The following is an 11108-nucleotide window of genomic DNA, read 5'->3' as shown; positions in this document are numbered from 1 at the left end:
CTGCCTAATGAAGTACGAAAGATATTAGATAACTGGTAAATACGTGAGTGATGTGGGTATGGGGTTTTAACCCATTATGTGTGGTAAAGCAACTTCATTCATCATTTCTTTCCAGATTCTTCACCAAAACACAACGTACCTAACCTTTCACTCTCATGAAACCCTAAGTGCCAAATCATTTATTCTTGTTCTTGGATTGTTAGTGCAATAGTTTCCTTGTGATTTCAGTATTCAAAACAAGGTAATTTCTAGTCAAAGTCGTAGCTTGAATCTCTGATTTTTAAGGGTCTTTGTTAGGTTTTTTATAGAAGTGATTTTGGGTCAAAAAACTTGCAATTGTTGCTGTTATAATGTAATACTTGTGGGTTTTTTTTTTTTTTTTTTTTTTTTTTTTTTTGAGAAAAACGTAATACTTGTGGGTTTATGCCCAAAAGGTTTTACAAACAAGTTGTGTTCAGCTTTGAGGTCAAAATCGAGTCTAGGATCGAGATTTGGTGGTTTTTGCTCAAAACCCATAAGTTTTCTGCTGGTGCAGCTGAAAGAACACAGTCGAATGACTGTCTTTGACAGTCGACCGTCGGAGTGTGTCAGTCGACTGTCGGACTATGATAGACGACCATTTGTTTTTGTAGATACAACCGACCGTCGGACTATGAAAGTCGACCGTCGGACTAGTGAAAGTCCACCGACTGTCTATGACAGACTACCGACAGTGTTATTTTGGGAAAATTTATGCTAAGTGTTCGTTTTTAGCCGTTATGATGCCTGCATGACTAACGTTTTATTAGAGCATTATACTAACTTGGTTTATATTGTTCTCAGGCGATAAGAACAAGGAAGAAGCTCAGAAGTTAGATAATTGAGCTGTTGCTGGTAATCGGTGAGGGCGTCTATCTCCGAATAGAGTTTAAGTAGCATGTCATGCTATTATGTTGTATCGTTTTGCCATGCTTTAGTGTATATATTGTCATGTTTAGATAATGTTTGTCATGCTAGTTAGGCATTGCATGTTTATTGTTGTTATGTGATCTTATGTGAACATTGTGCTTGACACCAGCCGGGTCTGTGGAGGTTGGGAACTCATAATCGGGCATGTGGAGGTTAGAGTTCGTATGAGGTCAACCGAGCCTGTGGAGGCTGGGTTCATATCCTGTTGTCTGTGTATTGATTCAGCGGGGAGGACTATCGGTAGACACTAACCTGATCAGCTAGGGTCGTGCGCCCGTACAAGCCTCCAATCCTCGTATTGTCATTACTTGTATGCTAGTTAGCTTGTTAGCATGTTTGTATTGTGGATTGCATGTTTGGTGCTTAAGCCATGTCTGTTAGATAGATTCTATTCACTTAGCCTTGTGCTAATCCCCTACATTCCACCCTTACAGGTTTAGGTACTGCTAGTTAGCTGGCTGCTGGTGTATGATGAAAGGACCCGTCCTAATTCATCTGGTCGAAGTCACCAACAACTGGTTCCATTGCGATGATCGACTCCAAATACTGTCTTTAAAATGAGCAAATGCACAGCGGAATGTTTCTTTTATACCTGAGAATAAACATGCTTTCAAGTGTCAACCAAAAGGTTGGTGAGTTCATAAGTTTATCATAAATAATCATTTCATAATTTTAATAGACCACAAGATTTCGTATTTCCATTTCTCATAAACATACGTCCCATGCATAGAGACAAAAATCATTCATATGGATTGAACACCTGGTAACCGACATTCACAATATACATATAAGAATATCCCCATCATTCCGGGATCCTCCTTCGGACATGATATAAATTTCGAAGTACTAAAGCATCCGGTACTTTGGATGGGGCTTGTTGGGCCCGATAGATCTATCTTTAGGATTCGCGTCAATTAGGGTGTCTATTCCCTAATTCTTAGATTACCAGACTAAAAAGGGGCATATTCGGTTTAATAATTCAACCATAGAATGTAGTTTCGATTACTTGTGTCCATTTCGTAAAACAGTTATAAAAGTTGCGCATGTATTCTCAGCCCAAAAATATAAAGGGTAAAAAGGCAAATGAAACTCACCTAATGTATTTTGTAGTAAAAATACATATGACAATACTAAACAATTGAACAATGCAGGGTTGGCCTCGGATTCACGAACCTATATCATTTGTGTATTCATTAATATATAATCGTAATCGAATAATATATATATTATTATTAGTGACATAATTTTTATATTAATAACTTATATATATATTTCATTAGTTAGTTAAATGTATTCATTTTGCATATAAAAACGTTAATATAAATAAGTTATGTATATTAAATATATTTCATGTATATATATATCATTTGTATATTAATAATAGTAGTTGTAGTAATACCTAATATTATTAATAAGATAATAAGGTTAATAATTATATTAATAATAATATTAATGATATTAATGATAATAAATGTAAAAATATTAATTTTACTATTAATAATAGTTATGATAATGATTTTAGTAATTACATAATAATACTCATGATAATATAAATAATAATAATACTTGTAACGATATTAATCATAATAGTGTCTATGGTACTTATAATAATAATTATAATACTAATAATAATTACAATACTAGTAATAATAATAATAATAGTAATAATAATAATAATATCTATAGTAATAATACTTTTACTAATAATAATAGTGATATTAATAATAATAATAATAATACTTTTAATACTTTTAATAATGATAATAATGGTAATAATAATTATAATTATGTTAATAATAATACTAATACTAATATTTGATGGAAATAATAATAACATAATAAAAATGATAATTTTTAATCGTTTTCATAATAATATCGGTATTCCTAATTTTTTTTTATATACATATACTTCCATGCATCGTGTTAATATTTTTATAACCTTAACTAACAACTATTTTTACTTATTCATAACCATAATCATGATTTCAGTAATACTAATAATAATAATAATACGTATAACACTAACAATAACAATAATAAATTATAATAACAATAATAATAATAATAATAATAATAATAATAATAATAATAATAATAATAATAATAATAATAATAATAATAATAATAATATTATTATTATTATTATTATGAATAATAATGATTTTTAATATGAAAAACTACCTTAAAAGCCCATTTTAAAAAGAATTGCAGCAAGCAGGGATCGAACCCAAGACCTCTCGCTCAATACCCATTCCCTTAACCGTTGGGCTGTTGCCCATTTCCTGTTTTAGAACCCCATTTTAATTTACATAACCCGTAATTCGACAGTTTCTTTATGTCATCTTCTTCAATAACCACAGACAATTCCATTAACAACCCACAAATCGAATTACCAGTTTAATTTCGGTTTTAAAATAGAAACAAAAACACTTAAAACATGTTTAAATTAATTAGTAAATGAGAAAAGAAAGAAAAAAAAATTACGCAGTCCCTGTTGCTGTTCGCGTAAAAAAAAAACACCAAATTTGATTTTCGATTTCGATTGTGTTTTAGACAATTGTTATAACACAAACCTCACTTCAATTCGTTCCTAAAATCATTCTCAATCTTCAATTTATCTTGGATCGTAGCAGAAAACACGAATTTGTTTAATGAACATTAGTTGACTTTTAAATCTCAAAAGTTTGACTCTAAAATCAACAATCAATAAGATGGATTGAGACTTGAAAATTTCCAGAGAGTTCAAGTACGAGATGCCTAACAATCCTGCGTTAATGAATTTTGAGATTAATTTTGAATACAAGTTTTGGAAAAAAAATGGAACGACAGAGTGCCGACGGTTTTTTTTTTTTTTTATTATATTCCCAATATTAATAGCTGTAAAGGATGTTTATAATTACTGTAAAATGGTAGTAGGTTGAGTGAGGTACCAATCAACTGATTTTCCTCAATTAACAATAGTATGTGATCCTTGTTTTTCTCGATCAGACAAAACGAACAGAAATTTACAAAAAGGTAAAGATAAAAAAAAAATCAATTAGTTATCTGATTTGTACTATGGAATATGATAGGAAACGTTTTGATAATCGAACTTATAACTCGTCTACAGCCTTTAAAGAGATTGAAAACTGAATCATGTATGTTATTAGTATATCTATATCCGTAATTTTGTATATATATATATATATATATACATTTTATATATCTATATCTGTTTATATTTAAATCTGTATATATATATTAATTCGTATGTATCTCAGTAATTTTATATGTATATCTATACTTGTATACGCATTTACATATATAAATATATTATTTTGTATATGTATATGTACCTGTGTTTATATAACTTTTTTTATATATGTATATATATCACTTTCTTAAATTTTGATATTTAGTAAGTGTAAATATATTAAGGTAATTAATAACACTAGTACTAATATCATTATTAATATTATTAATAAAAAATCTAATATTAATAGATGATAAATAATAATATTATTATTAGCAATTTTAATAAATTTAATTACTAATAATGATAATAATAATAAAAATGATAATAATAATCTTATTAGTTTTATTAATGATAATAGTAATATTGATAATAATATGATAACTTATACATATTAGTTATATTATATATTATATATGTAAACATGAATACTTTAATAATGTTATATATATATATATATATATATATATATATATATATATATATATATATATATATATATATATATATATATATATATATATATATAATTATTATATCTCTATTTACTATATCATATTAGTTCATAATAGTAAAAGATATTATAAATTTCAACACATAATATTTATATCTTTTATATTACAATGTACATATATATACATACATAATTAGTTACAAACAAATGTTCGTGAATCGTTGGGAATAGTCAAAGGGTAATTGATTACATAAACACAGTTCAAAGTTTTTAAGATTTCAACATTACAGACTTTGCTTATCGTGTCAGAAACATTAAATCATATAAAGATTAAGTTTAAATTTGGTCGGAAATTTCCGGGTTGTCACAGTACCTACCCGTTAAAGAAATTTCGTCTTTAAATTTGAGTGAGGTCGTCATGGTTTACGATAATAATGTTTTCATGACTCATGTGAGCTGATAAATAGAGTTTTATCATCATCGAGTAATATGGATAAAATGATTCGATTAATCGAAGCGTATGAATGAAGCTATCACAAAAGATCGAAATGAAGAAATGGAGATTTTCAATAACTTTTGACGTAGTCGCGATTGAATTTAGAAAACAAGGTGCGTCTTAACTTTTGATGTTGTCTTAGCTGAATTCCGGAATTCAAGGGATTAAAGAAAATCTTTGAAATCTAAAAGATTCGATTCTTCGGCAAATAAGGAAATTAAGATCTCTATAATTAAATATGGTGATCTGCCTCGATTACTCTGTCTGATATTTTCACTATAAATTTTACTTTTTCCGTTCCATTAATTTTCACCACTTCAATACTCAATTCCCAAATTCAAAAGATCGTGAAAATGCTTAATCCAGTTCTGATCCTTGTCCTTATCCTGATTATCGCAACCATCATTCTCCTTTTCCAACTTCCACTGGAGGAATCCGTTTATTTCTACTATGCTTTAGGGATTATTGTATTTATAATCCTCCCTGTGTCTTTATATTGCTATACGCACTAATATCCACGGTTTGTAATTTCGGTGTTGTTGTTGGGCTTTATATTTTCTCTTATATTTTGGAGCTCTTTGCCTTTTTATTATCCTCCCGGCTTCTAGTAAAGCGAGTAACGGTCCAGAATTCGTAAGTATGGAATTTTGAATAAACATCGTGTTCTAAATAAGAACTAATGTATTAGCACGATTTGATTTATCAAATTACCAGAATCACTGAGAATAGAACTATCAAGAAAATACTTTCTTGATATGTTCAGAAGTTAAGCATAATGAAAGAGTTATGTAACATGGCACGTGATGACGTTAGGATCTGTGAATCATCACGTCCCATTAGAAACTCAGCATGACTTACTGTAATATAATCACGTTGATCAAGTGTCATTATATTATACTAACTCATGCATCAGTTCCCAACATTACTTCAATAACATTCATATTTTAAGCTTGAAAGTTTATAGAATATAGAAACTAACAGTTTCTATATGATGTAATACTGATAGCACGAAGAGATTAATGATTTCAGATAAGATTAGTTATGAAAATATATTCAGAAATATCGAGGATATTTATAATGAAAGATACGATAATATCTCGGAATATCTAAGATCAGAGGATGATAGAAACTATTGTCCGCAAGGGTTTAGAGTAAGGAGTAAGATATTCACTAAAGACTTTAGCAGACATTGAATCATTTGGATTCTTTGAAGTCAAACTTATTCTTTATGATTTGTCCACGGCTTTCTTCATAATTTCGCATAATCTGCTTTTCGGTACTAAATTTTCTCTTGAATGTTTCCAATACTCCATTCTTTATCATCAAACTTTTGACGGTTAAGGTCGTTTACAGTTGTCTATGGTTTCTGCTGATTTATTCGGCTTTTTCAACATTTAGAGTATTGATTTGTAGACCGAGTGCTTTTTAGAAATTCAGAATGAAAGATCATAATTCTAAAAGATAAATGTTATACATATAACTGTTGATGTAGATATGCTGTGAGTTTTCAAAGTACTGATTGCTGATTCCCGGTAATTGGTATGGCAATTATTGTTACAAGATGTAGATGAGTAAATGATGGGGTTTTAATGAACAAATATAATAGTTCTTCGGAGTAACTTAAGTGAATGAGTAATGAAGTTGTTGGTAAGTTTACTGCTAATGTAGTGGAATATAAACGGTTCTTCGGTAATGATAACGAAGGGCAAACGTATATATCAAGGTTATAATAAGACTTATTCGAATGAAAGGTCGAAATTGATTTGCTGAAGCTGTGACAAAATTGGCTAATTTGAAAAGAAATTGTAAAGTTATTTTCGGTAATAACAATGCCAAAGGAGCTAGCACAGATACGTGTTAAACGTTTACTCAGGTTCCAAGAGTTTTTCAGGTGCATAACTATATGTATAAATCTTTTCTTCCGTAGATAAAGTGCGGTTGGTTTATCCTCTCAATTGAGGTGTTTTCAAGAATTCTGAAAGGTTTGAACGCATATTGTAATCGTCATGATACAAATGAGGTTTAAGATGAAATCAAGTGGCAAACTTGAAGAATTGTTTAGTTTCATATGTTATAATCAATATTTTAATTCATTTTAATTGTCCAATGTTATTAGTCCATAGTCGATAGTCCACAGTTGACAGTCCAATAATTCATATATAGTTTAATATATAATATTCGAATTAATTAATACGTGTCGTGACCCGTATACGTCTCAGACTCGATCACAACTCAAACTATATATATTATTGTAGAATCAACCTCAACCCTATATAGAGAACTCGATCATTACTGCATATAGAGTGTCTATGGTGATTCCAAATAATATATATAGATGCGTCGATATGATATGTCAAAACCTTGTATACGTGTCCCGATATTTAAAGTGCGTAAAATAAATAACAGAAAATTAAATAACGATAAATAAAGTGCGTAAAGTAAATAACAGAAATTTAATGACGATAAATAACATTGCGAGAATGTAAATTGCGATAAAATAAATTGCGATAAATAAAATGTAATCAGTTAGCTAGGATTTTGTTAGCGTGGCTTCTTAACAAAATTTTTCATAGTTAATTTGTTTGTTTCTAACAAATTTTATTTTGTCCAATGTTTTCTTCATTATGCCACTTGTCGGATTCTGATAGGTCAAAATCCAAATATAAAATTGAATGAAAATGGTTATTCTGTGATGAACGGATTCGTATAGCTGTGGTTGCAAGTAGGATAGAAAATGACTGTTGAATCAGATTCGAAGAATGTACAGTGTAACTTATTAATGTGAAATCTAAATATTCCTCAGGTATTACCTACCCGTTAAAATATTTTCACCATTAACTGTTTGTACGAAAGATTTTTTTTTTTTTTCAATTACAATCTTTATGAAAATATATATACATATATATTTTCTTCAGACGTAATCATAGATTTAATGAGTTAATATGTTATTAAACTCATTTGATTTTCGTTAGAATAAGAATATATAATCTCTAAAACATTAGAGATTACATATTCGCCATGTTGAACGAAGATAAATGATGCAGAACGTCATGTAGAACGATGATTATGCTCGGGGTACCGATTGTAATGTTGAAGCGTGTGTTGTTGTGGTTTGTGTTGTTGCTGGTGGTACAGTTGATGTCGTTGAAGCTGGTACATTTTGCACCATATTTTCCAAGGCTACAACTCGAGCGCGAAACTCATTGACTTTATTACTCCGGGATGATTATCGGTATGAACGAGCGAATGAATAAGGTTTTGAATCTGACTTGTGATATAGTCGTGGCGAGATACTATGGAAATGAGAGAAAAGATGGTGTTTCGAACAGGTTCACCGGTAAGTGCTTCAGGTTCTTCACCAATAGGGCAATGTGGTGGATGGAAAGGATCACCTTCTTCTTGTCTCCAATGATTGAGGAGGCTACGAACCCATCCCCAATTCATTCAGAATAGATGATGACTGATTGGTTGATCCATTCCGGTCACACTGCTTTCGGAGCTTGAGTGGGATTCCATTTCGGAATCCGAGTGACTTGAACTAATGACGAATTCCATTTCGTATGATTGAATAAAGAATTTTTAAATATGAAATGATTTTCTGGCTAACGGATGGTATTCTTAATTACATAGAATATCCATATATATAGAACAAAAGGTTTCGTAGATTACGGAGGAATTTACGGGATACGCCAGGTGAGGTTTACAGTAACAGATAGGCTAAGATATGAATCTTGTCTATACACTATTCATGCAATCAATGCAGCAAGACGTGTCTAGAGTAAGAATGATAAGCAGATAATTTTCGACACAAAATGATAAGCAAAACTTTTTGACATGCAGACCAGGTCGAAGTCCAGACTCTCAAATGCATCCTAACGACTACTAGTTAGACACACTAATGAAAGACCTGGTTCGCTACGACCACCACTCTGATACAAACTGAAAGGACCCGTCCTAATCCATCTGGTCGAAGTCACCAACAACTGGTTCCATTGCGATGATCGACTCCAAATACTGTCTTTAAAATGAGCAAATGCACAGCGAAATGTTTCTTTTATACCTGAGAATAAACATGCTTTCAAGTGTCAACCAAAAGGTTGGTGAGTTCATAAGTTTATCATAAATAATCATTTCATAATTTTAATAGACCACAAGATTTCGTATTTCCATTTCTCATAAACATACGTCCCATGCATAGTGACAAAAATCATTCATATGGATTGAACACCTGGTAACCGACATTCACAATATACATATAAGAATATCCCCATCATTCCGGGATCCTCCTTCGGACATGATATAAATTTCGAAGTACTAAAGCATCCGGTACTTTGGATGGGGCTTGTTGGGCCCGATAGATCTATCTTTAGGATTCGTGTGAATTAGGGTGTCTATTCCCTAATTCTTAGATTACCAGACTAAAAAGGGGCATATTCGGTTTAATAATTCAACCATATTCGGTTTAATAAAAAGGGGCATATTAGTTATCTGATTTGTACTATGGAATATGATAGGAAACGTTTTGATAACCGAACTTATAACTCGTCTACAGCCTTTAAAGAGATTGAAAACTGAATCATGTATGTTATTAGTATATCTATATCCGTAATTTTGTATATATATATATATATATATATATATACATTTTATATATCTATCAGTAATTTTATATGTATATCTATACTTGTATACGCATTTACATATATAAATATATTATTTTGTATATGTATATGTATTTATATGTACCTGTGTTTATATAACTTTTTTTATATATGTATATATATCACTTTCTTAAATTTTGATATTTAGTAAGTGTAAATATATTAAGGTAATTAATAACACTAGTACTAATATCATTATTAATATTATTAATAAAAAATCTAATATTAATAGATGATAAATAATAATATTATTATTAGCAATTTTAATAAATTTAATTACTAATAATGATAATAATAATAAAAATGATAATAATAATCTTATTAGTTTTATTAATGATAATAGTAATATTGATAATAATATGATAACTTATACATATTAGTTATATTATATATTATATATGTAAATATGAATACTTTAATAATGTTTTATATATATATATAATTATTATATCTCTATTTACTATATCATATTAGTTCATAATAGTAAAAGATATTATAAATTTCAACACATAATATTTATATCTTTTATATTACAATGTACATATATATACATACATAATTAGTTACAAACAATTGTTCGTGAATCGTTGGGAATAGTCAAAGGGTAATTGATTACATAAACACAGTTCAAAGTTTTTAAGATTTCAACATTACAGACTTTGCTTATCGTGTCAGAAACATTAAATCATATAAAGATTAAGTTTAAATTTGGTCAGAAATTTCTGGGTTGTCACATATGAAGACTTGTTTGATGAGCGAACTCTGATGTGGACTTTTATAACCAATGTTTTGTACTAACGTAACGCCGTTGTGTAAACTTAATGATATAACGTGGATTTATGTAACGATGTAACTGATGTTGTGTTTTATAAATTATAATCTTTCGCTGTGTTTTAAAAAAAATTGCCGGTGTTACAAATAAGGACTTTCAAATTTCCATATACGTACATTCACACATTAAAGAACTTGTCAATTTCAATGAACTCAATATAGATTTGAAGTTCACAAAAAAACAAGTGACTATAGATTCATTTTTTATTAGAAAATCCTAGAATTTTGGAGTATTTTAGTAATTATTATTTTATAGTTTTGCTGAGACTAGGGAAATATTCATTTGCATCCTTAATTTCCCTTGTAAACCAGGCGATAAATCTCAGCCCTTAGATCAATATAATCAATGGCTATGATTAAAAACGCGGGGCAATCACATGTAATTGGCTAGAATTAAAAACGCGAGACAATCACATGTGATTGTAAGATCCAATCACGTGTGATTGTAAAATCTTAAGCAAAATTAAGGATTCAAATGAATATTTC

The sequence above is a fragment of the Rutidosis leptorrhynchoides genome, chromosome 10 (assembly GCF_046630445.1).
Source record: "Rutidosis leptorrhynchoides isolate AG116_Rl617_1_P2 chromosome 10, CSIRO_AGI_Rlap_v1, whole genome shotgun sequence".
Classification (NCBI taxonomy): domain Eukaryota; kingdom Viridiplantae; phylum Streptophyta; class Magnoliopsida; order Asterales; family Asteraceae; genus Rutidosis; species Rutidosis leptorrhynchoides.
The sequence above is the reverse complement of the archived record's forward strand: the minus strand, read 5'-3'. Positions refer to the sequence as shown.